General features: G+C 38.4%; 1 pseudogene; it reads right to left on the reverse strand.

The window, feature by feature from the left end:
• Positions 1-314: 314 nt before the first annotated feature.
• On the reverse strand, positions 315-24,790 carry LOC130966080 (glutathione S-transferase T3-like; annotated as a pseudogene).
• Positions 24,791-25,627: the final 837 nt, after the last annotated feature.

Below are 25,627 nucleotides of genomic sequence, written 5' to 3' on the forward strand. Positions count from 1 at the left end.
TAACTAAATAGGTAATAGTTAAATAGATAATATATACATGAAGCATAGAAAACACAAGAAACATAGTAATATCATACATATATACCCGAAGGCTCATTTAATACATCATAATTCATAGCGGGTTACGTCATTGCTTATTCATGAAAATATTTACAAACTCTATATTTAAACTAACAAGTCTCGACTCACAAGAGTCACTCTAGTTTGGGACCTGTTCTAACTTTTTTATATAGGTATTTACAAAAGTACCTAGCCCTCTAAACGTCTATACAGAGTGAGGGCAAAGACTACTACCACTACTGCTACTATTATAACTATTGCTGGTCATCGATTCCTAGTAGCTGAAGAAACACGAAAGTGCTGTGTGAAAGTAAAAGAAGTCGTTCTGACCCTCCGGTAATGCTACTGCTGCTCGCTAGTCCCAAGGTTGGAAACTCAAAGAAATCATCGATTTACATCTGTGGAACGGGGAAATAAGGGGTAAGAATCTAAGGTTCCCAGCAACTTACTACACAAGAATCCTAAGGGATTCTGTAGCCTAAGTCTAAAACTTCACGCAGTTAGGTCGGTAAGTCACACAAACAAGTACAAGCACAAGTATATAGCAGAATAGTAAACAAACACAAAATACAGCAAGTAGAGATAAATCACAATCACAGATAAATGCAGCAACCATGTATGATGCATGTCTGGTCCTATGCAGGCCATGAGCTCATGCGTCGGTTGACTACCCGCAACCCGACTTTACCTAGGAACTAGTCCTAGATATGGTTTTCCAATTGCGTCCGTCCATGCTTACGTGTCGATGTGGTTAAAAATACCACCATTCCGTGACAACAAAAAATCGTCGCAAAACTTGACGCCATAATATACACACAAAGAGAAAATGGAGTTTAGCAATCAGTTAGTAATACCCGCCTTTAAACAACCTCAAGCACCTTAGGATTTACAGTTCTTTTTCTGCAGCACATCTCAATAAAATTTATCTCTAAGGGACTTCTCTGCCCTTCTTTTTTAAATAAAACTTGTGTCCGATCCTTTCTTAAAATATCTCAGTCTTGTCACATATTTTACCATTTTTTTTTGATATTTTTGTACATTTTCAATTTTGTCCTTTTTGTACATAAACTTTATTTTTCTAGTTTTCTTTAGACTTTTAGTGACACTTTCACCACTAGTGTTATTACTTCACTATTTTACCCTCATATTTTTTTTTCTAAAAGACCTTCTTACCCTTCATTAAGTTAATTAATAATTTTTAATTTTGACTTTTATGTCTAAAATTACTAATATGCACCTAAGTACAATAGTTTTACCGTTTAACTTGATTTACCGTCAAAATGTTACCGGATTAATCCTAATATTTTTTTATGACCAAATTATCTATAATAATTTTAGTTAATACCAATTCTAACCTTAGAGATTTAAAAGATCATTTTGTCCTTTATTAATTTATTTACTTATTCTAGTTACCGTTTTTTACCGTTTTACTTCTAATTTTTACTAAAATTTTTATTTAGACCTAAAATTTTATTGTAATTATAATTTTGACTCAATTAATTTATATAATTACTAATTTATCCTTGATGATACTAAGTTCAGAATTTTAATTATCTTTCAATTAAATTACATTTTTAGCCCTTTTTTTTATCCAAAAATAACCATAACACCCTTTTTACTTTTACACCTTTGTTCCATAGGATTAAAATCGGTTTTCTAACCTCTTATTAACCCTTACCCTCGTGACTTTCATGATCATTTAGTGGCTGGATTTTCAGGAGTGCAGTTTTTCATTTTTATCAACATTTAGTGACTTTTAAGACTTGAAACTTAAACTCCAAGTGCTCCAAATAATTTCAGTGATTTCATGCAATTTTCAGAGGCAAATAAGCTTTATATATCACTCAAATAACAGTCCAAAAATAGAGAAGCATCATCGAATTTTCAAAATTAAAAATCAAGTACAAAATCACCACAAAGTGGCTCATATGAAAACCAAAAACAAGCACAAACAAACTCTAACTAATCCTAACCCTTACCTCTTATGTCATTCAGTTATTAAACCTTTCACACACTAGAAAATGTGCACAAAAGGACAGGATCACAGTTGGTGATGGTGCAGTTTTGTTTTTGGCCCAAAGTATCGCAAAAACGTCGAAATTCAACCACTTTGAGCTCGAATCTCTCTAACTCCTTAGGTGTGCTCCATGAGTGCTTCAAGAGGAGTTTTCTATATATGAAGGAGAGTAATAATTCATCATGGCAACTATTTTTTAAAATAAAAGGAAAGGAGAAAGAATCAAGAATTTACCTAGCCGAAATTTCGATATAAACGCAAGAATTAGCGAAAACGGACAAGAGTTTGTGTTTGTATGAATTGAGTACTTGAATAACACATAAAGAACAATGGAAGAAGAGTTGAAATAGGGGCTGAGACTCAGAGAATAAGTGCAAGAATTTTCTCTCTTTCTTTCTCAAAAATTCTGTTAAAAGAGTGTAAAAATGTGTAAAGTGTTTTGTGAATTTTGTGGCCAATGCTTCTGGTGCACGAAATTGCAATCACACTTTTGCAATCCCGCACAACTAACTAGCAAGTGCACTGGGTCGTCCAAGTAATACCTTACGTGAGTAAGGGTCGATCCCACGGAGATTGTCGGCTTGAAGCAAGCTATGGTTATCTTGTAAATCTTAGTCAGGATATCAGAAATTATCAGGGTTGATTGTGAAAAGCAAAAGAACATGAAATAAGTACTTGTTATGCAGTAATGGAGAATAGGTTGAGGTTTTGGAGATGCTCCATCTTCTGAATCTCTGCTTTCCTACTGTCTTCTTCATCAAACACGCAAAGCTCCTTCCATGGCAAGCTGTATGTAGGGTTTCACCGTTGTCAGTGGCTACCTCCCATCCTCTCAGTGGAAATGTTCAACGCACCCTGTCACGGCACGGCTATCCATCTGTCGGTTCTCGATCAGGCCGGAATAGAATCCATTGATTCTTTTGCGTCTGTCACTAACGCCCCGCCTTCAGGAGTTTGAAGCTCGTCACAGTCATTCAATCATTGAATCCTACTCAGAATACCACAGACAAGGTTTAGACCTTCCGGATTCTCTTGAATGCCGCCATCAGTTCTAGCTTATACCACGAAGATTCTGATTAAGGAATCCAAGAGATATCTACTCAATCTAAGGTAGAACGGAGGTGGTTGTCAGGCACACGTTCATAGTTGAGAATATGATAAGTGTCACAGATCATCACATTCATCCGGGTTAAGAACAAGTGATATCTTAGAATGGAAGCAAGCATGATTGAATAAGAAACAGTAGTAATTGCATTAATCCATCAAGACACAGCAGAGCTCCTCACCCCCAACCATGGGGTTTAGAGACTCATGCCGTGGAAGGTATACAAAGAAACGTGTAAAGTGTCATGAGGTATAGATACAATGTCAAAAGATCCTATTAATAGTGAACTAGTAACCTAGGGTATACAGAAATGAGTAAATGACGTAAAAATCCACTTCTGGGTCCACTTAGTGTGTGCTTGGGCTGAGCATTGAAGTTTTTATGTGTAGAGACCTTTTCTGGAGTTAAACGCCAGCTTTCATGCCAGTTTGGGCGTTTAACTCCAAGTTTTATGCCAGTTCCAGCGTTAAACGCTGGAAGTTCTGAGGCTGATTTGAAACGCCGGTTTGGGCCATCAAATCTCGGGCAAAGTATGGACTATTATACATTGCTGGAAAGCCCAGGATGTCTACTTTTCAATGCCATTGAGAGCGCACCAATTGGGCTTCTGTAGCTCCAGAAAATCCACTTCGAGTGCAGGGAGGTCAGAATCCAACAGCATCTGCAGTCCTTTTCAGCCTCTAAATCAGATTTTTGCTCAGATCCCTCAATTTCAGCCAGAAAATACCTGAAATTACAGAAAAACACACAAACTCATAGTAAAGTCCAGGAAAGTGAATTTAACTAAAAACTAATAAAAAATATACTAAAAACTAACTAAATCATACTAAAAACATACTAAAAACAATGCCAAAAAGCGTATAAATTATCCGCTCATCACAACACCAAACTTAAATTGTTGCTTGTCCCCAAGCAACTGAAAATCAAAATAGAATAAAAGAAGAGAATATACTATAGACTCCAAAATATCAAAGAAACATAGCTCCAATTAGATGAGCGGGACCAGTAGCTTTTTGCTTCCGAACAGTTTTGGCATCTCACTCTATCCTTTGAAGTTCAGAATGATTGGCATCTATAAGAACTCAGAACTCAGATAGTGTTATTGATTCTCCTAGTTAAGTATAATGATTCTTGAACATAGCTAGTGTATGAGTCTTGGCTGTGGCCCAAAGCACTCTGTCTTCCAGTATTACCACCGGATACATACATGCCACAGACACATAATTGGGTGAACCTTTTCAGATTGTGACCCAGCTTTGCTAGAGTCCCCAATTAGAGGTGTCCAGGGTTCTTAGGCACACTCTTTTTGCCTTGGTTCACAATTTTTTTTTTCGAAAATTTTTTTTCTTTTTTTCTTTTTTTTTTCACTGCTTTTTCTTGCTTCAAGAATCATTTTGATGATTTTTCAGATCCTCAGTAACATGTCTCCTTTTTCATCATTCTTTCAAGAGCCAACAATTTTAACATTCTCAAAACAACAATTTCAAGAGACATATGCACTGTTCAAGCATTCATTCAGAAAACAAAAAGTATTGTCACCACATCAAACTAATTCAACTAGTTTCAAGGATAAATTTCGAAATCCTGTACTTCTTGTTCTTTTGTGATTGAAGCATTTTTCATTTAAGAGATGTGATGGATTCATAGGACATTCATAGCTTTAAGACATGAATTTTAAATTTTATTAATTATGAATTAAGAACAAGACTAAAAAAAAATAGATATAAGATGAGACTAAAAAAATTAGAAAACAAAAATTTAAACTAGGCTCCTAATGATAGAGGTTTTCACAGAGTTAGGACTCAACAACCTTGATTTTGAGAAGTGGATGCTCCCTCAGCTTGAGAGGAGAGCTTTTGGCGTTTCCACTCTTGGAGTTCACGCCCCTGCTTCTCTTGTTCCTTCAGCAATTTGCAGAGCATGCAGTTCTGATTCTGCTGTTCTTCCTTAAGTTGCTCCATAGTCTCTTGCAACTTGTTGATAGATGCTTCTAGGCTGGCCCAGTAGCCAATTTCAGGGAATTCAGGGAGGAACTCTTGCGCCCTCCTTTTGATAGAGTTGTCTTGCATTTGTCCTTCCATTGACTTCTTGGTGATTGGATGTTCAATGGGTATGAATTCATCTACTCCCATCTTTACCCCAGCCTCTTTACAGAGCAAGGAGATCAAGCTTGGGTAAGCCAATTTGGCTTCAGTGGAATTCTTATTTGCAATTGTGTAGATCTCACAAGCAATCACATGATGAACCTCAACTTCTTTTCCAAGCATAATGCAATGAATCATCACTGCTCTCTTGATGGTGACCTCAGAACGGTTGCTAGTGGGCAGTATGGAACGCCCAATAAAGTCTAGCCAACCTCTTGCAATTGGTTTGAGGTCTCTCCTCTTGAGTTGGTTTGGGACACCCTTTGAATTGGTTATCCACTTAGTTCCAGAGAGGCATATGTCCTCTAGAACTTGATCCAACCCTTTATCTGCTCTCACCATTCTCCTATTAAAGGATTCAGGATCATCTTGCAGTTGAGGTAATTTGAAGATTTCTCTTATTTTGTCCAGATGGAAGTACATAACTTTCCCTCTGACCATGGTTCTGTAAGTATGGTAAGCGGTTCTAGTCATTCTCTGCTTATCTGTTAGCCACAGATTTGAGTAGAATTCCTGAACCATATTCCTTCCAACCTTTATCTCAGGATTGGTTAGAACTTCCCATCCTCTGTTTCGGATTTGCTCTTGGATCCCCGGATATTCATCTTCTTTCAGATCAAATTTTACTTCCGGAATCACTGACCTCAGACCCATTATTTTGTGATAATGGTCTTCATGTTCTTTGGTTAAGAACTTCTCTTGATTCCAAAGATTCTTTGGATTATTCTCTTTCTTTCCTCTTAAATTGGTTTGTTTTCCCTTAGGGGCCATGACCTTGATGAATCTTGGCTTAATGATCACGGAAAAGCACACCAAACTTAGAGGTTTGCTTGTCCTCAAGCAAAAGAAAGGAAGAAAGAGAGAGAGGAGAAGAGCAAATTCGAATGGTGTGGGGGAATGAGGAGGCCGAACTTGTTTTTATAAGGGGGGGAAGGAGATTTCGAAAAATTGAAAAGAGATTTGAGAAGATATGGAGAGGATTTGAGAAAAGGGTGAGTTTTTGAAAAAGATTTGGGATTGATTTGAGATAGATTTGAAGAATGGCTATGATTTTTGAAGATTTGAAAGTGAATGATGAAAGGTTGAAGTGTATTTATGTAGAAGAGTATGGGTAAAAAAAGGAAAGTTTTAAAAAAAATTTGATTGAAAAACGAAATCTTGGTCCCCCACCTTTCTGGCGTTAAACGCCCAGAATGGCATCCATTCTGGCGTTTAACGCCCATTTGATGCCCATTGTGGGCGTTTAACGCCCAGCCAGGTGCCCTGGCTGGCGTTAAACGCCAGAATCCCCTTTATCACTGGGCGTTTTGTTAAACGCCCAGGATGCTGCACACCTGGCGTTAAACGCCCAGAATGGTGCCCATTCTGGCATTTAACGCCCAAAATGGCACCATTCCTGGCGTTAAACGCCCAGAATGGTACCCATTCTGGCGTTTAACGCCCAAAATGCCCCTTACTGGTGTTTTTTCGCCAGTAAGCTCTTTTTCTCTGCTTTTTGAGCTGAATCCTTCTGTAACTCTGTGAATTCCTTCATTTTTGATACTTGCCTCTGTAAAAACAAATCATATAACCTCCTAATGACTGGGTTGCCTCCCAGCAAGCGCTTCTTTACTGTCTTTAGCTGGACCTTTACTGAGAATCACTCAAGTCTCAGTTTTGAGCATTCTTGCTCAAAATTGCTTTCAAGATAATGCTTGATTCTCTGTCCATTAACAATGAACTTTTTGTCAGAATCAATATCCTGAAGTTCAACATATCCATATGGTGACACTCCTGTAATCACATACGGACCCCTCCACCGGGATTTAAGTTTTTCTGGAAACAATTTGAGCCTAGAGTTGAAGAGCAGAACTTTTTGTCCTGGCTCAAAGACTCTGGTTGACAACTTCTTGTCATGCCACTTCTTTGCCTTTTCCTTATAAATTTTTGCATTTTCAAAGGCATTGAGTCTGAACTCCTCTAGCTCATTTAACTGGAGCAATCTTTTTTCACCAGCTAACTGAGCATCCATGTTTAGGAATCTGGTTGCCCAGTAGGCTTTATGTTCCAGTTCCACGGGCAGATGACATGCCTTCCCATACACCAGTTGGTATGGAGAGGTTCCTATAGGAGTCTTGAATGCTGTTCTGTATGCCCACAGAGCATCATCCAAGCTCTTTGCCCAATCCTTTCTTCGGGCTATCACAGTCCGTTCTAGGATTCTTTTTAGCTCTCTGTTAGAGACTTCAGCTTGCCCATTTGTCTGTGGATGATACGGAGTTGCCACTTTGTGGCTAATTCCATATCTAACCATAGCAGAGTATAGCTGTCTATTGCAGAAATGAGTGCCCCCGTCACTGATTAGTACTCGGGGAACACCAAACCTGCTGAAGATGTGTTTCTGGAGGAATTTCAGCACGGTCTTGGTATCATTGGTGGGTGTAGCAATTGCTTCTACCCACTTAGATACATAGTCCACTGCCACCAGAATGTAAGTGTTTGAGTATGATGGTGGGAATGGCCCCATGAAGTCAATTCCCCATACATCAAACAATTCTATCTCTAATATCCCTTGTTGAGGCATGGCATATCCGTGAGGTAAGTTACCAGCTCTTTGGCAACTGTCATAGTTACGCATAAACTCTCGGGAATCTTTATAGAGAGTAGGCCAGTAGAAGCCACATTGGAGGACTTTAGTGGCTGTTCGCTCACTTCCAAAATGTCCTCCATACTGTGATCCATGGCAATGCCATAGGATCCTTTGTGCTTCTTCTCTGGGTACACATCTGCGGATCATTCCGTCTGCACATCTCTTAAAGAGATATGGCTCATCCCATAGGTAGTACTTGGCATCTGAAATTAATTTCTTTCTTTGCACTCTGCTGTACTCCTGGGGTATGAACCTCACAGCTTTATAGTTTGCGATGTCTGCAAACCATGGAGCTTCCTGAATGGCAAAGAGTTGCTCATCTGGGAAAGTCTCAGAGATCTCAGTAGAAGGGAGGGACGTCCCAGCTACTGGTTCTATTCGGGACAGATGATCAGCTACTTGGTTCTCTGTCCCTTTTCTGTCTCTTATTTCTATATCAAACTCTTGCAGAAGCAACACCCATCTTATTAGCCTGGGTTTTGAATCCTGCTTTGTGAGTAAGTATTTAAGAGCAGCATGGTCAGTGTACACAACCACTTTGGATCCCACTAGATAGGATCTAAACTTGTCAATGGCATAGACCACTGCAAGTAACTCTTTTTCTGTGGTTGTGTAGTTCTTCTGTGCGTCATTTAGAACACGGCTGGCATAATAAATGACGTGCAGAAGCTTGTTATGCCTCTGTCCCAACACTGCACCAATGGCATGGTCACTGGCATCACACATTAGTTCAAATGGCAATGTCCAATCTGGTGCAGAGATGACTGGTGCTGTGACTAGCTTAGCTTTCAGGGTCTCAAATGCCTGCAGACACTGTATGTCAAACACAAATGGTGTGTCAGTAGCTAGCAGATTACTTAGAGGTTTTGCAATTTTCGAAAAATCCTTTATGAACCTTCTATAGAATCCTGCATGCCCCAGAAAGCTTCTGATTGCCTTAACATTGGCAGGTGGTGGTAATTTTTCAATTACCTCTACCTTTGCCTTATCCACCTCTATTCCCCTGCTTGAAATTTTGTGCCCAAGGACAATTCCCTCAGTCACCATAAAGTGACATTTCTCCCAATTTAAAACCAGGTTAGTCTCTTGGCACCTTTTCAGGACAAGTGCTAGGTGATTAAGACAGGAGCTGAATGAGTCTCCATATACTGAGAAGTCATCCATGAAGACTTCCAGAAATTTCTCTACCATATCTGAGAAGATAGAGAGCATGCACCTCTGAAAGGTTGCAGGTGCATTGCACAGACCAAAGGGCATCCTTCTGTAGGCAAACACGCCAGAAGGGCAAGTAAATGCTGTTTTCTCTTGGTCCTGAGGATCTGCTGCAATTTGGTTGTAGCCTGAATAGCCATCCAAAAAGCAGTAATAATCATGACCAGCCAGTCTTTCTAGCATTTGGTCTATGAATGGTAAAGAAAAATGATCCTTTCTGGTGGCTGTATTGAGCCTTCTGTAGTCAATACACATACGCCACCCTGTGACTGTTCTTGTAGGGACCAATTCATTTTTTTCATTATGAACCACTGTCATGCCTCCCTTTTTGGGGACAACTTGGACAGGGCTCACCCAGGGGCTATCAGAAATAGGATAAATAATCCCAGCCTCTAGTAATTTAGTGACCTCTTTCTGCACCACCTCCTTCATGGCTGGATTTAGCCTCCTTTGTGGTTGGACCACTGGTTTGGCATCATCCTCCAACAGGATCTTGTGCATGCATCTAGCTGGGCTAATGCCCTTAAGATCACTTATGGACCACCCAAGAGCTGTCTTGTGTGTCCTTAGCACTTGAATCAGTGCTTCCTCTTCCTGTGGATTTAAAGCAGAGCTTATAATCACTGGAAAAGTGTCACCCTTTCCCAGAAATGCATACTTCAGGGATGGTGGTAGAGGTTTGAGTTCAGGTTTGGGAGGCTTATCCTCCTCCTGAGGAATTTTCGAAAATTCCTTTGTTTCCTCTGGTTCTTCTTGATCAGGTTGAGCATCTTTGAAGATGTCCTCAAGCTCTGATTCTAGGCTTTCAGTCATATTGATCTCTTCTACCAGAGAGTCAATAATGTTAGCGCCCATGCAGTCATTTGGTGTGTCTGGATGCTGCATAGCCTTTACAGCATTCAACTTGAACTCATCCTCATTGACTCTCAAGGTCACTTCCCCTTTCTGTACATCAATGAGAGTTCGTCCAGTTGCTAGGAAAGGTCTTCCTAGAATGAGAGTTGCACTCTTGTGCTCCTCCATTTCCAGCACCACAAAGTCAGTTGGGAAGGCGAATGGTCCAACTTTAACAATCATATCCTCTATTATGCCTGATGGGTATTTAATGGAGCCATCAGCAAGTTGGAGGCATATCCGGGTTGGTTTGACTTCTCCAGTCAACCCAAGCTTTCTGATAGTGGATCCAGGTATTAGATTGATGCTTGCTCCAAGATCACATAGGGCTGTCTTGGTGCAAGCGCCTTCTAATGTGCATGGTATCATAAAGCTTCCTGGATCTTGAAGCTTTTCTGGTAAGCTTTTCAGAATGACTGCACTGCATTCTTCAGTGAGAAATACTTTTTCAGTTTCTCTCCAATCCTTCTTATGACTTAAGATCTCTTTCATGAACTTAGCATAAGAAGGTATTTGCTCAAGTGCCTCTGCAAACGGAATCTTTATTTCAAGAGTCCTTAGATAATCTGCAAAGCGGGCAAATTACTTATCCTGCTCCGCTTGGCAGAGTTTCTGAGGATAAGGCATCTTGGCTTTATATTCTTCAACCTTAGTTGCTGCAGGTTTGTTCCTTACAGAAGTGGTTGAAGAAGCCTTGTTAGAGGGATTAATGTCAGCACTCCCAGGTGTCTGATCCTCCCTTGGCGTCTGAAGGCCAGGAATGGGTGAAGATTGGGCGTTAAACGCCAACTTCTCTCCCTTTTCTGGCGTTTGAACGCCAGAACTGGGCAAGGAATGGGCGTTTAACGCCAGCTTTCCTTCCCTCTCTGGCGTTTGAACGCCAAAAGTATTCCTCTCTGGGCTCTTACTGTCCTCAGAGGAATTTTGAACAGTGGGTTGGTTATCCTCTGTCAATTGTTCCTTATTTGGCCTTTTGCTCTTTTGAGCAGTGTTATCCAGTGTCTTCCCACTCCTCAGTTGAACTGCTTGACATTCCTCTGTTATCTGTTTAGATATTTGCTATTTTGCTTGATTCAACTGCAGTTCTATGTTCTTGTTAGCAACTTTAGTTTCATGGAGCATCTCTTTAAATTCTGCTAACTGTTCTGTCATCAGGAGCAATTGTTGATTAAGCTCAATCATCTGTTCTTGAGGATTAGGGTCAGTGACTACTGTTATGACTTCCTCTTTTGGAGAGAACTCATTGCTAGAGTACAAATATTGATTTCTAGCAACAGTGTCTATAAGCTCTTGAGCTTCTTCAATTGTCTTCCTCATGTGGATAGATCCACCGGCTGAGTGGTCTAAAGACATCTGAGCTTTTTCTGTAAGCCCATAGTAGAAGATGTCTAACTGTACCCATTCTGAAAACATTTCAGAGGGACATTTTCTTAGCATACCTCTATACCTCTCCCAGGCATTATAAAGGGATTCATTATCCTCTTGTTTAAAGCCTTGGATGTCCAGCCTTAGCTGTGTCATCCTCTTTGGAGGGTAAAAGTGATTCAGGAATTTGTCTGATAATTGTTTCCATGTCTTTATGCTTGCTGTAGGTTGGTTATTCAACCACCTTTTAGCTTGATCTTTTACAGCAAATGGAAACAGTAATAATCTGTAGACATCCTGATCTACCTCTTTATCATGTACTGTGTCAGCAATTTGTAAGAACTGTGCCAGAAACTCAGTAGGCTCTTCCTGTGGAAGACCGGAATACTGGCAATTTTGCTGCACTATGATAATGAGTTGAGGATTTAGCTCAAAGCTGCTTGCTTTGATGGGAGGTGTACAGATGCTACTCCCATATGCAGCTGTAATGGGGTTAGCATATGACCCGAGAGTCCTTCTGGACTGATCAATCCCACTTAGGTCCATAGTGGATAAAGCGAACTGATATGGATTGCAAATAGATAATTTTGTTTTTTTTTTTTGAATTAACCGAAAAATAAAATAAAAACAAAAGGGAAAATAAAAAAAATTCGAAAATTAAAAGAAAATGAGATCAAAGCAAATTGAAAAGTGAATCAATTAGTTAATTAAAAAGATTTCGAGATTAGCAATTAGAAAGATATGATTGAAAAAATTTTATGAAAAAGATTTGATTTTTGAAAAGAGGAAAGAGAAAAACAACAAAATGACACCAAACTTAAAATTTTTAGAAAATCAAACACTAATTTTCGAAAATTTTTAAGGGAAAAACACAAAGAGGACACCAAACTTAGAATTTTCACGGATCAAAAAGGGACTAAGGACATGCAAAATCGAAAATTAAAAGAAAAGCAAAAGCATGCAATTGACACCAAACTTAAAATATGAAACTAGACTCAACTAAAAGACTCTAAACCAACAAAAATAAAACAGTCCTAATCTAAGCAACAAGATAAGCCGTCAGTTTTCCAAACTCGAACAATCCCCGGCAACGCGCGCCAAAAACTTGGTGCACGAAATTCCAATCACACTTTTGCAATCCCGCACAACTAACCAGTAAGTGCACTGGGTCGTCCAAGTAATACCTTACGTGAGTAAGGGTCGATCCCACGGAGATTGTGGCTTGAAGCAAGCTATGGTTATCTTGTAAATCTTAGTCAGGATATCAGAAATTATCAGGGTTGATTGTGAAAAGCAAAAGAACATGAAATAAGTACTTGTTATGCAGTAATGGAGAATAGGTTGAGGTTTTGGAGATGCTCCATCTTCTGAATCTCTGCTTTCCTACTGCCTTCTTCATCAAACACGCAAAGCTCCTTCCATGGCAAGCTGTATGTAGGGTTTCACCGATGTCAGTGGCTACCTCCCATCCTCTCAGTGGAAATGTTCAACGCACCCTGTCACGGCACGGCTATCCATCTGTCGGTTCTCGATCAGGCCGGAATAGAATCCATTGATTCTTTTGCGTCTGTCACTAACGCCCCGCCTTCAGGAGTTTGAAGCTCATCACAGTCATTCAATCATTGAATCCTACTCAGAATACCACAGACAAGGTTTAGACCTTCCAGATTCTCTTGAATGCCGCCATCAGTTCTAGCTTATACCACGAAGATTCTGATTAAGGAATCCAAGAGATATCTACTCAATCTAAGGTAGAACGGAGGTGGTTGTCAGGCACACATTCATAGTTGAGAATATGATGAGTGTCACAGATCATCACATTCATCCGGGTTAAGAACAAGTGATATCTTAGAATGGAAGCAAGCATGATTGAATAAGAAACAGTAGTAATTGCATTAATCCATCAAGACACAGCAGAGCTCCTCACCCCCAACCATGGGGTTTAGAGACTCATGCCGTGGAAGGTATACAAAGAAACGTGTAAAGTGTCATGAGGTACAGATACAATGTCAAAAGATCCTATTAATAGTGAACTAGTAACCTAGGGTATACAGAAATGAGTAAATGACGTAAAAATCCACTTCTGGGTCCACTTAGTGTGTGCTTGGGCTGAGCATTGAAGCTTTTATGTGTAGAGACCTTTTCTGGAGTTAAACGCCAGCTTTCATGCCAGTTTGGGCGTTTAACTCCAAGTTTTATGCCAGTTCCAGCGTTAAAAGCTGGAAGTTCTGAGGCTGATTTGCAACGCCAGTTTGGGCCATCAAATCTCGGGCAAAGTATGGACTATTATACATTGCTGGAAAGTCCAGGATGTCTACTTTCCAATGCCGTTGAGAGCGCACCAATTGGGCTTCTGTAGCTCCAGAAAATCCACTTCGAGTGCAAGGAGGTCAGAATCCAACAACATCTGCAGTCCTTTTCAGCCTCTAAATCAGATTTTTGCTCAGATCCCTCAATTTCAGCCAGAAAATACCTGAAATCACAGAAAAACACACAAACTCATAGTAAAGTCCAGGAAAGTGAATTTAACTAAAAACTAATAAAAAATATACTAAAAACTAACTAAATCATACTAAAAACATACTAAAAATAATGCCAAAAAGCGTATAAATTATCCGCTCATCAGCTTCCTTAAATAAAAAATCAAAGTCTTGCTGAATTTATGATGGTAAAAGAGTCTCTAAAGTTTTTGTAGTCGAGGGATGGGTTTTAATGAATAACGGGCGTGAAAACGAAGAAGCTTGGTCAGCGCTTGTATGTCGAGCTTATATGTAATTAACTGCATTTAGTTACTCGAGGTTAAAAGCAAAACAGAGAGGGGTGAAAGGTTGAAATAGTCTCAGCCATGAGAAGGAGAGACACGTTACTTGGGTGGCAAGTGATGAGCGGATAATTTATATGCTTTTTGGCATTGTTTTTAGGTAGTTTTTAGTAAGATCTAGCTACTTTTAGGGATGTTTTTATTAGTTTTTATGAAAAATTCACATTTCTGGACTTTTACTATGAGTTTGTGTGTTTTTCTGTGATTTCAAGTATTTTCTGGCTGAAATTGAGGGACCTGAGCAAAAATCTGATAGGAGGCTGAAAAAGGACTACAGATGCTGTTGGATTCTGACCTCCCTGCACTCAAAATGGATTTTCTGCCCAGACATTGTTCTTATGTATTTTCAACGGTGGAGTTTCTACACACCATAGATTAAGGTGTGGAGCTCTGCTGTACCTCGAGTATTAATGCAATTACTAGTGTTTTCTATTCAATTCATGCTTATTCTTATTCTAAGATATTCATTTGCACTTCAACCTGATGAATGTGATGATCCGTGACACTTATCACCATTCTCACTTATGAACGCGTGCCTGACAAACACTTCCGTTCTACCTGCGAAAGCTAGAGTGTGTATCTCTTGGACTCCTGACCCACGACGCATGGTTGCCTCGCCTGACAACCGAGCCTCCCATTCTGTGAGATCAGAGTCTTCGTGGTATAAGCTAGAATCCATTGGCAGCATTCTTGAGAATCCAAAAAGTCTAAACATTGTCTGTGGTATTCCGAGTAGGATTCAGGGATTGAACGACTGTGACGAGCTTCAAATTCTCAAGTGTTGGGCGTAGTGACAAACGCAAAAGGATCAATGGATCTTATTCCGACATGATCGAGAACCGACAGATGATTAGCCGTGCTGTGACAGCGCATTTGGACCATTTTCACTGAGAGGATAGGAAGTAGCCATTGACAACGGTGACGCCCTACATACATCTTGCCATAGGAAGGAGTAAGAATGATTGGATGAAAGCTGTAGGAAAGCAGAGATTCAGAAGGAACATAATATCTTCATGCAATTATCAGAAATTCCCACCAAAGAATTACATAAGTATCTCTATCTCTATTTTATGCTTTATTTATTTTTATATTTTCGGAAACCATTATAACCATTATAATCCGCCTGACTGAGATTTACAAGATGACCATAGCTTGCTTCATACCAACAATCTCCGTGGGATCGACCCTTACTCATGTAAGGTTTATTACTTGGACGACCCAGTGCACTTGCTGGTTAGTTGTGCAAAGTTGTGAAGAAGAGTGATATTACAATTGTGTGTACCAAGTTGGTGGCGCCATTGAGATCACAATTTCGTGCACCATGTTTTTGGCGCCGTTGCCGGGGATTGTTTGAGTTTGGACAACTGACGGTTCATCTTGTTGCTCAGATTAGGTAATTTTCTTTTCAAAAAGCTTTCAAAATTTTTCTTTGTTTTCGTTTTTCCAAAATATAATTTTCAAAAAAATCCAAAAAAATTTTATAAAATCATAAAATCAAAAAAATAATTTTGTGTTTCTTGTTTGAGTCTAGTGTCAGTTTTTAAGTTTGTTGTCAATTGCATATTTTTAAAATTCTTGCATTTTTCGAAAAATTCATGCATTGCATTCTTCATGATCTTCAAGTTGTTCTTGACAAGTCTTCTTGTTTGATCTTCATATTTTCTTGTTTTGTGTCTTTTGTTGTTTTTCATATGCATTTTTGCATTCATAGTGTCTAAACATGAAAAATTTCTAAGTTTGGTGTCTTGTATGTTTTCGTTTCTTGAAAATTTTTCAAAAATGTCTTGATGTTCATCTTGATCTTCAAAGTGTTCTTGGTGTTCATCTTGACATTCAAAGTGTTCTTGCATGCATCATTGGTTTTGATCCAAAATTTTCATGTTTTGGGTCATATTTGTGTTTTTCTCTCTCCTCATTAAAAATTCAAAAATTCAAAAAAAAATCAAAAAAATATCTTTTCCTCATTTTACTCATAAATTTCGAAATCTTTGGGTTGACTTAGTCAAAAAATTTTAAAATTAGTTGTTTCTTGTTAGTCAAGTCAAGATTTCAATTTTAAAAAAATCTTATCTTTTCAAAACTTTTTCAAAAATCAAATCTTTTTCATTTTTCTTTTGTCTTTTCAAAAATTTTTTAAAATTGATTTTCAAAATCTTTTTCTTAATTTTATTTCATAATTTTCAAAAACTTTACTAACAATTAATGTGATTGATTAAAAAATTTGAAATTTGTTACTTTCTTGTTAAGAAAGGTTCAACCTTTAAATTCTAAAATCATATCTTTTAGTTTCTTGTTAGTCAAGTAATCAATTTTAATTTTAAAAATCAAATCTTTTTAATTTCCTTTTCAAATCTTTTTCAAAACAAATCTCAATCATATCTTTTCAATCATATCTTTTTTTCAAAATCAATTTCAAAAATCTTTTCTAACTCCTTATCTTTTCAAAATTGATATTCAAATCTTTTTCAACTAACTGATTGACTTTTTGTTTGTTTTTTATCTTTTTCAAAACCACCTAACTACTTTTCTCTCTCTAATTTTTGAAAATTCCTTCCTCTTTTCCAAAAATTTTTTTATTTAACTAATTATTTTAAATTTTAATTTTATTCTATTTCTTCTCCTAATTTTCGAAACTAACATCATAAATAAAATAAAAACAAAAATATTTCTCCTCTCTCTTCTTTTAATATTCGAATTCTCTCCCTCTCTCATCTCCTTCTATTTATTTATTTATCTACTAACACTTCTCTTCTACTCAAAATTCGAACCCTCTTCTCCCTTCTACCTGTGTTCGGATTTTCTTCTTATCTTTTTCTACTCACATAAAGGAATCTCTCTACTGTGGTAAAGAGGATCCCTATTATTATTTTCTGTTCCCTTCTTTTTCATATGAGCAGGAGCAAGGACAAGAACATTCTTGTTGAAGCAGATCCTAAACCTGAAAGGACTCTGAAGAAAAAACTAAGAGAAGCTAAAATACAACAATCCAGAGAAAACCTTACAGAAATATTCGAAAAAGAAGAGGAGATGGCAGCCGAAAATAATGACAACAACAATAATGCAAGGAGGATGCTTGGTGATTATACTACACTTACTTCTAATTTTTATGAAAGAAGCATCTCAATCCCTGCCATTGGAGCAAACAATTTTGAGCTGAAGCCTCAACTAGTTGCTCTAATGCAACAGAACTGTAAGTTTTATGGACTTCCATCAGAAGATCCTTATCAGTTTTTAACTGAGTTCTTGCAGATCTGTGATACTGTTAAGACTAATGGAGTAGATCCTGAAGTCTATAGGCTCATGCTTTTCCCTTTTACTATAAGAGACAAAGCTAGAACATGGTTGGACTCACAACCTAAAGATAGCCTGGACTCTTGGGATAAGCTGGTCACGGCCTTCTTGGCCAAGTTCTTTCCTCCTAAAAAGCTGAGCAAGCTTAGAGTGGATGTTCAGACCTTCAGGCAAAAGATGGTGAATCCCTCTATAAAGCTTGGGAAAGATACAAGCAGTTGACTAAAAAGTATCCTTCTGACATGTTTTCAGAGTGGACCATTTTAGATATATTCTATGATGGTCTATCTGAGTTCTCTAAGATGTCACTGGACCATTCTGCAGGTGGATCCATTCACCTAAAGAAAACGCCTGCAGAAGCTCAAGAACTCATTAACATGGTTGCAAATAACCAATTCATGTACACCTCTGAGAGGAATCCTGTGAGTAATGGGATGCCTCAGAAGAAGGGAGTTCTTGAAATTGATGCTTTGAATGCCATACTGGCCCAGAATAAAATATTGACCCAACAAGTCAATATGATATCTCAGAGTCGAATGGATTGCAAAATGCATCCAACAGTACTAAAGAAGCATCTTCTGAAGAAGAAGCTTATGATCCTGAGAACCCTGCAATGGCAGAGGTGAATTACATGGGTGAACCCTATGGAAACACCTACAATCCCTCATGGAGAAATCATCCAAATTTCCCATAGAAGGATTAACAAAAGCCCCAACAAGGCTTTAATAATGGTGGAAGAAACAGGCTTAGCAATAGCAAGCCTTTTCCATCATCTTCTCAGCAACAGACAGAGAATTCTGAGCAAAGCCCCTCTAGCTTAGCAAACATAGTCTCTGATCTATCTAAGGCCACTTTAAGTTTTATGAATGAAACAAGGTCCTCTATTAGAAACTTGGAGGCACAAGTGGGTCAGTTGAGTAAGAAAATCACTGAAACTCCTCGTAGTACTCTCCCAAGCAATACAGAAGAGAATCCAAAAAGAGAGTGCAAGGCCATTGATATAATCAAAATGGCCGAATCCAAAGAGGAAGGGGAAGATGTGAATTCCAATAAGGAAGACCTCATGGGATGTCCTCCAGACAGAAATGAGTTCCCTATTGAGGACCTAAAGGAATCTGAAGCTCATATAGAGACCATAGAGATTCCATTAAACTTCTTTCTGCCATTCATGAGCTCTGAGAACTATTCTTCCTCTGAAGAGGATGAAGATATAACTGAAGAACAAGTTGCTCAATATCTAGAAGCCATCATGAAGCTGAATGCCACGTTGTTTGGTAATGAGACTTGGGAAGATGAACCTCCCTTGCTTATTAGTGAACTAAATACATGGGTCCAACAAACTTTACCTCAAAAGAAACAAGATCCTGGTAAATTTTTAATACCATGTACCATAGGCACCATGACCTTTGAGAAGGCTCTGTGTGACCTGGGGTCAGGTATAAATCTTATGCCACTCTCTGTAATGGAGAAACTGGGGATCTTTGAGGTACAAGCTGCAAGAATCTCATTAGAGATGGCAGACAAGTCAATAAAATAAGCTTATGGATTGGTAGAGGATGTGTTAGTGAAGATTAAAGGCCTTTACATCCCTGCTGATTTCATAATCCTAGACACTGGGAAGGATGAGGATGAATGCATCATCCTTGGAAGACTCTTCCTAGCCACAGCAGGAGCTGTGATTGATGTTGACAGAGGAGAGCTAGTCCTTCAATTAAATGAGGACTACCTTGTGTTTAAAGCTCAAAGATCTTCCTCTGTAACCATGGAGAGGAAGCATGAAAAGCTTCTCTCAATACAGAGTCAAACAATGCCCCCACAATTAAACTCTAAGTTTGGTGTTGGGAGGCCACAACCAAACTCTAAGTTTGGTGTTGAACCCCCACAATCAAACTCTAAGTTTGGTATTGGGAGGTCCCAACAATGCTCTGAACATTTGTGAAGCTCCATGAGAGCTCACTGTCAAGCTCTTGACATTAAAGAAGTGCTTATTAGGAGGCAACCCAATTTTTATTTATCTATATTTCTATTGTTCTTTTATGTTTTATTAGGTTTATGATAATGTGAAGTCACAAAACAATTGCAAAAATTAAAAACAGAATAAAAAATAGCAAAAGAAAAAGCACACCCTGGAGGAAGAGCTGTCTGGCGTTTAAACGCCAAAAACAAGTATCTGTCTGGCATTTAACGCCAGAAACAAGCACCAAGTTGGCGTTTAACGCCAGAAATAAGCATCAGGCTGGCGTTAAATGCCAGAAACAGGCTACATTTGGGCGTTTAACGCTAGAAACAAGCATCAGTCTGGCGTTAAACACCAGAAACAGGCTATATTTGGGTGTTTAACGCCAGATGATTGCATACAGAGGGTGTTTTACACACCTAAAAGATGCAGGGATGAGAAATCCTTGACACTTCAAGATCTGTGGATCCCACAGGATCACCTCAGGATCTTTGGACCCCACAAGATCACCTCAGGATCTGTGGACCCCACAGGATCCCCACCTACCCCACTTCTCTCTTCTTCACACAATCCAATAACACTATACCCTTCACCAATCACCTCAATCACTCTTCCCCATTACTCCTTCACCAATCACATCCATCCACTCTTCCCCATAAACCCCACCTACCTTCAAAATCAAAATCTCTTTTCCACACAAACCCACCTTAAATGACCGAACCCTAACCCCTCTCCCTCCACTATATAAACCCCTCCATCCGTCTTCATTTTCACACAACACTACCCTCTCTTCTCCCCCTTGGACGAAACCCAAACCTCTCTCCCTCTCCTCCATATCTTCTTCTTCTTCTTCTTCTATTCTTTCTTCTTTTTCTCGAGGGCGAGCAACATTCTAAGTTTGGTGTGGTAAAAGCATAGCTTTTTTGTTTTTCCATAACCATTGATGGCACCTAAGGCCAGAGAAACCTCAAGAAAGAGGAAAGGGAAGGCAATTGCTTCCACGTCTGAGTCATGGGAGATGGAGAGATTCATCTCAAAAGCCCATCAAGACCACTTCTATGAAGTTGTGGCCAAGAAAAAGGTGATCCCTGAGGTCTCTTTTAAGCTTAGAAAGGGCGAATATCTGGAGATCCGACAAGAGATTAGAAGAAGAGGATGGGAAGTTCTCTCTAATCCCATTCAACAAGTCGGAATCTTAATGGTTCAAGAGTTCTATGCAAATGCATGGATCACTAGGAACCATGATCAAAGCATGAACCCAAACCCAAAGAATTGGCTTATAATGGTTCGGGAAAAATGTTTAGATTTCAGTCCAGAAAACGTAAGGTTGGCGTTCAACTTGCCTATGATGCAAGAAGACGTACGCCCCTACACTAGAAGGGTCAACTTTGATCAAAGGTTGGACCAAGTCCTCATGGACATATGTGTGGAATGAGCTCAATGGAAAAGAGACTCAAAAGGCAAGCCGGTTCAATTGAGAAGACTGGACCTTAAGCCTGTGGCTAGAGGATGGTTGGAGTTCATCCAACGCTCCATCATCCCCACTAGCAACCGATCCGAAGTAACTGTGGATCGGGCTATCATGATCCATAGCATCATGATTGAAGAGGAAGTAGAAGTTCATGAAGTCATCTCTCTAGAACTCTACAAAGTAGCCGAAAAGTCCTCCACCTTGGCAAGGCTAGCTTTTCCTCATGTCATTTGCCATTTATGCAACTTAGCTGGAGTTGTCATAGAAGGAGACATCCTCATTGAAGAGGACAAGCCCATCACTAAGAAGAGAATAGAGCAAATAAGAGAGCCCATTCATTGATCTTAAGAGACGCATGAGGAAGCTCATCATCAAGAAATCCCTGAGATGCCTCAAGGGATGCATTTTTCTCCAAACAACTATTGGGAACAACTCAACACTTCTCTAGAAGGATTAAGTCATGACATGAACTAATTAAGGGTGGAACACCAAGAACACTTCATCATTCTCAATGAGATTAGAGAAGATCAAAGAGCTATAAGGGAGGAGCAACAAAGGCAAGGAAGAGACATAGAGGAGCTCAAGGACACCATTGGTCCTTCAAGAAGAAGGTGCCACCATCACTAAAGTGGACTCATTCCTTAACTTTCTTGTTCTTATCTCTCTGTTTTTTTTTTTTGTTTTTGAGCTTCATGTTTGTCTATGTTTGTGTCTTTATTACATGATCATTAGTGTCTAGTGTCTATGTCTTAAGGCTATGAATAATTCCATGAATCCTTCACCTTTCTTAAATGAAAAATGTTTTTAATACAAAAGAACAAGAAGTACATGAATTTCGAATTCATCCTTGAAATTAGTTTAATTATATTGATGTGGTGACAATACTTTTTGTTTTCTAAATGAATGATTAAACAGTGCATATTTTTTATCTTGTTGTTTATGAATGTTAAAATTGTTGGCTCTTGAAAGAATGATGAACAAAGAGAAATGTTATTGATAATCTGAAAAATCATGAAATTGATTCTTGAAGCAAGAAAAAGCAGTGAAAAAGAAGAAGCTTGTGAAAAAAAATGGCAAAAAAAGCAAGCAGAAAAAGCTAATAGCCCTTAAAACCAAAAGGCAAGGGTAAAAAGGATCCAAGGCTTTGAGCATTAGTGGATAGGAGGGCCCAAGGAAATAAAATCCAGGCCTAAGCGGCTAAATCAAGCTGTCCCTAACCATATGCTTGTGTCATGAAGGTCCAAGTAAAAAGCTTGAGACTGAGTGGTTAAAGTCGTGATCCAAAGCAAAAAGAGTGTGCTTAAGAGCTCTGAAAAACCTCTAACTGGGGACTTTAGCAAAGCTGAGTCACAATCTGAAAAGGTTTACCCAGTCATGTGTCTGTGGCATTTATGTATCCCGTGGTAATACTGGAAAACAAAGTGCTTAGGGCCACGGCCAAGACTCATAAAAGTAGCTGTATTCAAGAATCAACATACTTAACTAGGAGAATCAATAACACTATCTGAACTCTGAGTTCCTATGGATGCCAATCATTCTAAACTTCTAAGGATAAAGTGAGATGCCAAAACTGTTCAGAAGCAAAAAAGCTACAAGTCTCGCTCATCTAATTAGAACTAATATTCATTGATATTTTGAGATTTATAGTATATTATCTTATTTTTATCCTATTTGATTTTCAGTTGCTTGGGGACAAGCAACAATTTAAGTTTGGTGTTGTGATGAGCGGATAATTTATACGCTTTTTGGCATTATTTTTAGGTAGTTTTTAGTAAGATCTAGCTACTTTTAGGGATATTTTTATTAGTTTTTATGCAAAATTCACATTTCTGGACTTTTACTTTGAGTTTGTGTGTTTTTCTGTGATTTCTGCTAAATAGTATCCCATAGTATAATTATTACCATTAATAGTATAATTTACCTCTGGAGTACGGTCATTTAGAATATCATCGAACACTGGAGAACGATCTAAGATGTTGATATCGTTATTTGAACCAGAAACTCCAAAGAACGCATACCATATCCAAAGGTCTGAAGATGCTACAACCTCAAGTACTATGGTTGCTACCCCACGATAACCACTTATGTACATACCTTTCCACGTCTTTGGACAATTTTTCCATTGCCAATGCATGCAGTCAATGCTACCCAACATGCTAGGGAAGCCACGACCCTCCGCCATTTGTAGCAGGCGTTGTACGTCATTTGGTTTAGGTTTACGCAAGTATTCATCCTCGAACACCGAAATGACACCTTCAACAAATTTTTTCAAGCATTCAATTGTAGTGCTTTCGCCTATGTGCACATAATCATCAATAGCATCAGCTCCTACGCCATAGGCTAACATCCGTATCGCAGCGGTACATTTCTAGAGTGGCGACAAGCCTCTTCTTCCAGTTGCATCAACCCTATGTTGGAAATACGGATAGACGTTTGAGAGAGCATTTACTATCCGAAGGAACACATGTCTTCTCATTCGAAATTTCCGTCGAAAAATGTCAGCATTATACACCGATTCATCTGCAAAGTAATCTTGAAAAAGGCGATCATGTCCTGCTTCTCGATCTCTGTTGATCCATCTACGAGTAATTGGGATAGAGCTTCTATTGATACCTTCTTCTTCTGAATCTTGGAGTAAACACTCATAGATCTAATTATCTATAAGTGTGTCTGCAATAAGTACCTTAACGGCTAGTTTTGCAACGGCTAGTTTTACAACGGCTACTTAACGGCTAGTTTTGCAATGGTCACTTTCATGAACAATAAGGGCACAATAATATTGACTAATTTAAAAACTTACATCAGAAATAAATAAAACAAACTATATCACATACCAGTAATACGCAATAAAAATAAGAACATACTACATAACTCTACGAATACAAGAAACCATTAAGTAAACCACTTGGTGATTATTTTCTCACATGCAATCTCATGAAGAGCTCGTCATTTTTCACTCATTGTAGACGTGTCAGCATTAAGTATTTGCATATCCATCTCCCTTTCCCTTTCCTTGGCTATCCTTTCCATTTCCCTTTCTTTTGCTTTTATCTCCATTTCTTAATATACCTCTGAGTTTGTAATTCTTGTTCTTTCATTGTCGCTTGAGCTTGTAATTCTTGTTCTTTCATTGCCACTTGAATTTGTAACTCCTTCTCTTTGATTGCCATAATCTTTGCTCTATGTTCATTCTCCTCTTCTCTTTCTTTTTTCCTATCCATTAGTTCCTTTTCTCTAACATTCTTAATATCTTCCATGAGAGAGAATTTTTTGACAATCGATGATTTTCTTTCGCTAAAATCTTCAGAAATCGATCTGTGCTTTTTTTTACCTTTTCGCTTGCTCTTCTTTGATCCTTGTGGGCGAACGGAAGAGTCCACACCGGGTTTGTCAGCCAACGGTGTTTCTGGGTTTGATGAGGATGAGTATGCTCCACTTGCATTAACGTTGGTTCTCTTTGAGCCGCCACTCTGTGTAGGTAGTTGGCTTCTCCATTTTTTCTCCAACCTAAGCATGTTCCAATGCCTCTCAAAAGTAAATTTTTGACCATAATTTGTGGAATAAAGTTTATAGGCCAACTCATTTATATCATCAGCGTTTGAACCACTCCTTATGTTTCGACTAGCTTGATCGTAGCAACCAGCAAATTGTGCAACAGCCTTGTTGATCTTATACCATCGTTTCTTACATGCAACTATCCCCCTTGTCATGTCAGAGCAAAATTTTACACAGTAGCTATGAATTCGACTCCAAAATGTTTTCCCCTTTTGATCGGTACCAACTATAGGGTCAGTTGAAACATTTAACCACGCACTGATCAACATCTCATCTTCTTCCCAATGCTAGTGTTAAATACTATCTTGCCTCTGATCTTCAATATCATCATCGTTGAGGTCGATAGCATCTAATCCACGAGGATTGGCAAAATCTGAATATTGCGAATTTGGACTAAATTGTATAGGAGTATAAGAGGATGGGTTAGAAGAGCCACCAACACCAGATGTGTTATGTCTTGATGCACTGAATTGAGTTGAAAACGGTAAAGAAGTTAGAGTAACATTTCCGATAAAGGGGTTAAATATGGATGAAAATTGAAAATGTGGTGTTTGTGAATTTTGATTTTGCGGTTGGAATATAGGAAATTGATTGTTATAAGGAGCTTGAAAATAGAAATTAGAAAGATTTTGTGGATTTGGATGTTGAAATGTATTCGGTAATGTGAAGTTTTGATTTGGGACTTGAGAGTTTGATGTTTGAGATTGTTGGGTATTTGGAATTTGTGAAAAGTTTTGTAAGTAATTGAAGAAAGAGTTGACTTATTTTGGATCCATTTTTTCGAACAAAAAATAATATTAGCAGAACTTTGATTTCGTAAATTTGGAAGAAGATGAAGAAGAGTAGTAGAAAGTGTGAGAATAGAAGTGTATCTAAGTGGTATTTATAGAGTAACAAAATATCAATTTATTAATAATAACGGTAACATAATAACGGCTAGTTTCTAACAGCTAATTTTGCAACGGCTAATTTTGCAACGACTAACTAAATATAATAATATAAATCATTAATTAAATAAAAATATAATTATTTAATTAATTAATTATTATAATAATTAATTATATATGTAAGGTATACTATATATATAACGTTAATATGTATTATGT

This window comes from Arachis stenosperma, chromosome 3 (assembly GCF_014773155.1).
Source record: "Arachis stenosperma cultivar V10309 chromosome 3, arast.V10309.gnm1.PFL2, whole genome shotgun sequence".
Classification (NCBI taxonomy): Eukaryota; Viridiplantae; Streptophyta; class Magnoliopsida; order Fabales; family Fabaceae; genus Arachis; species Arachis stenosperma.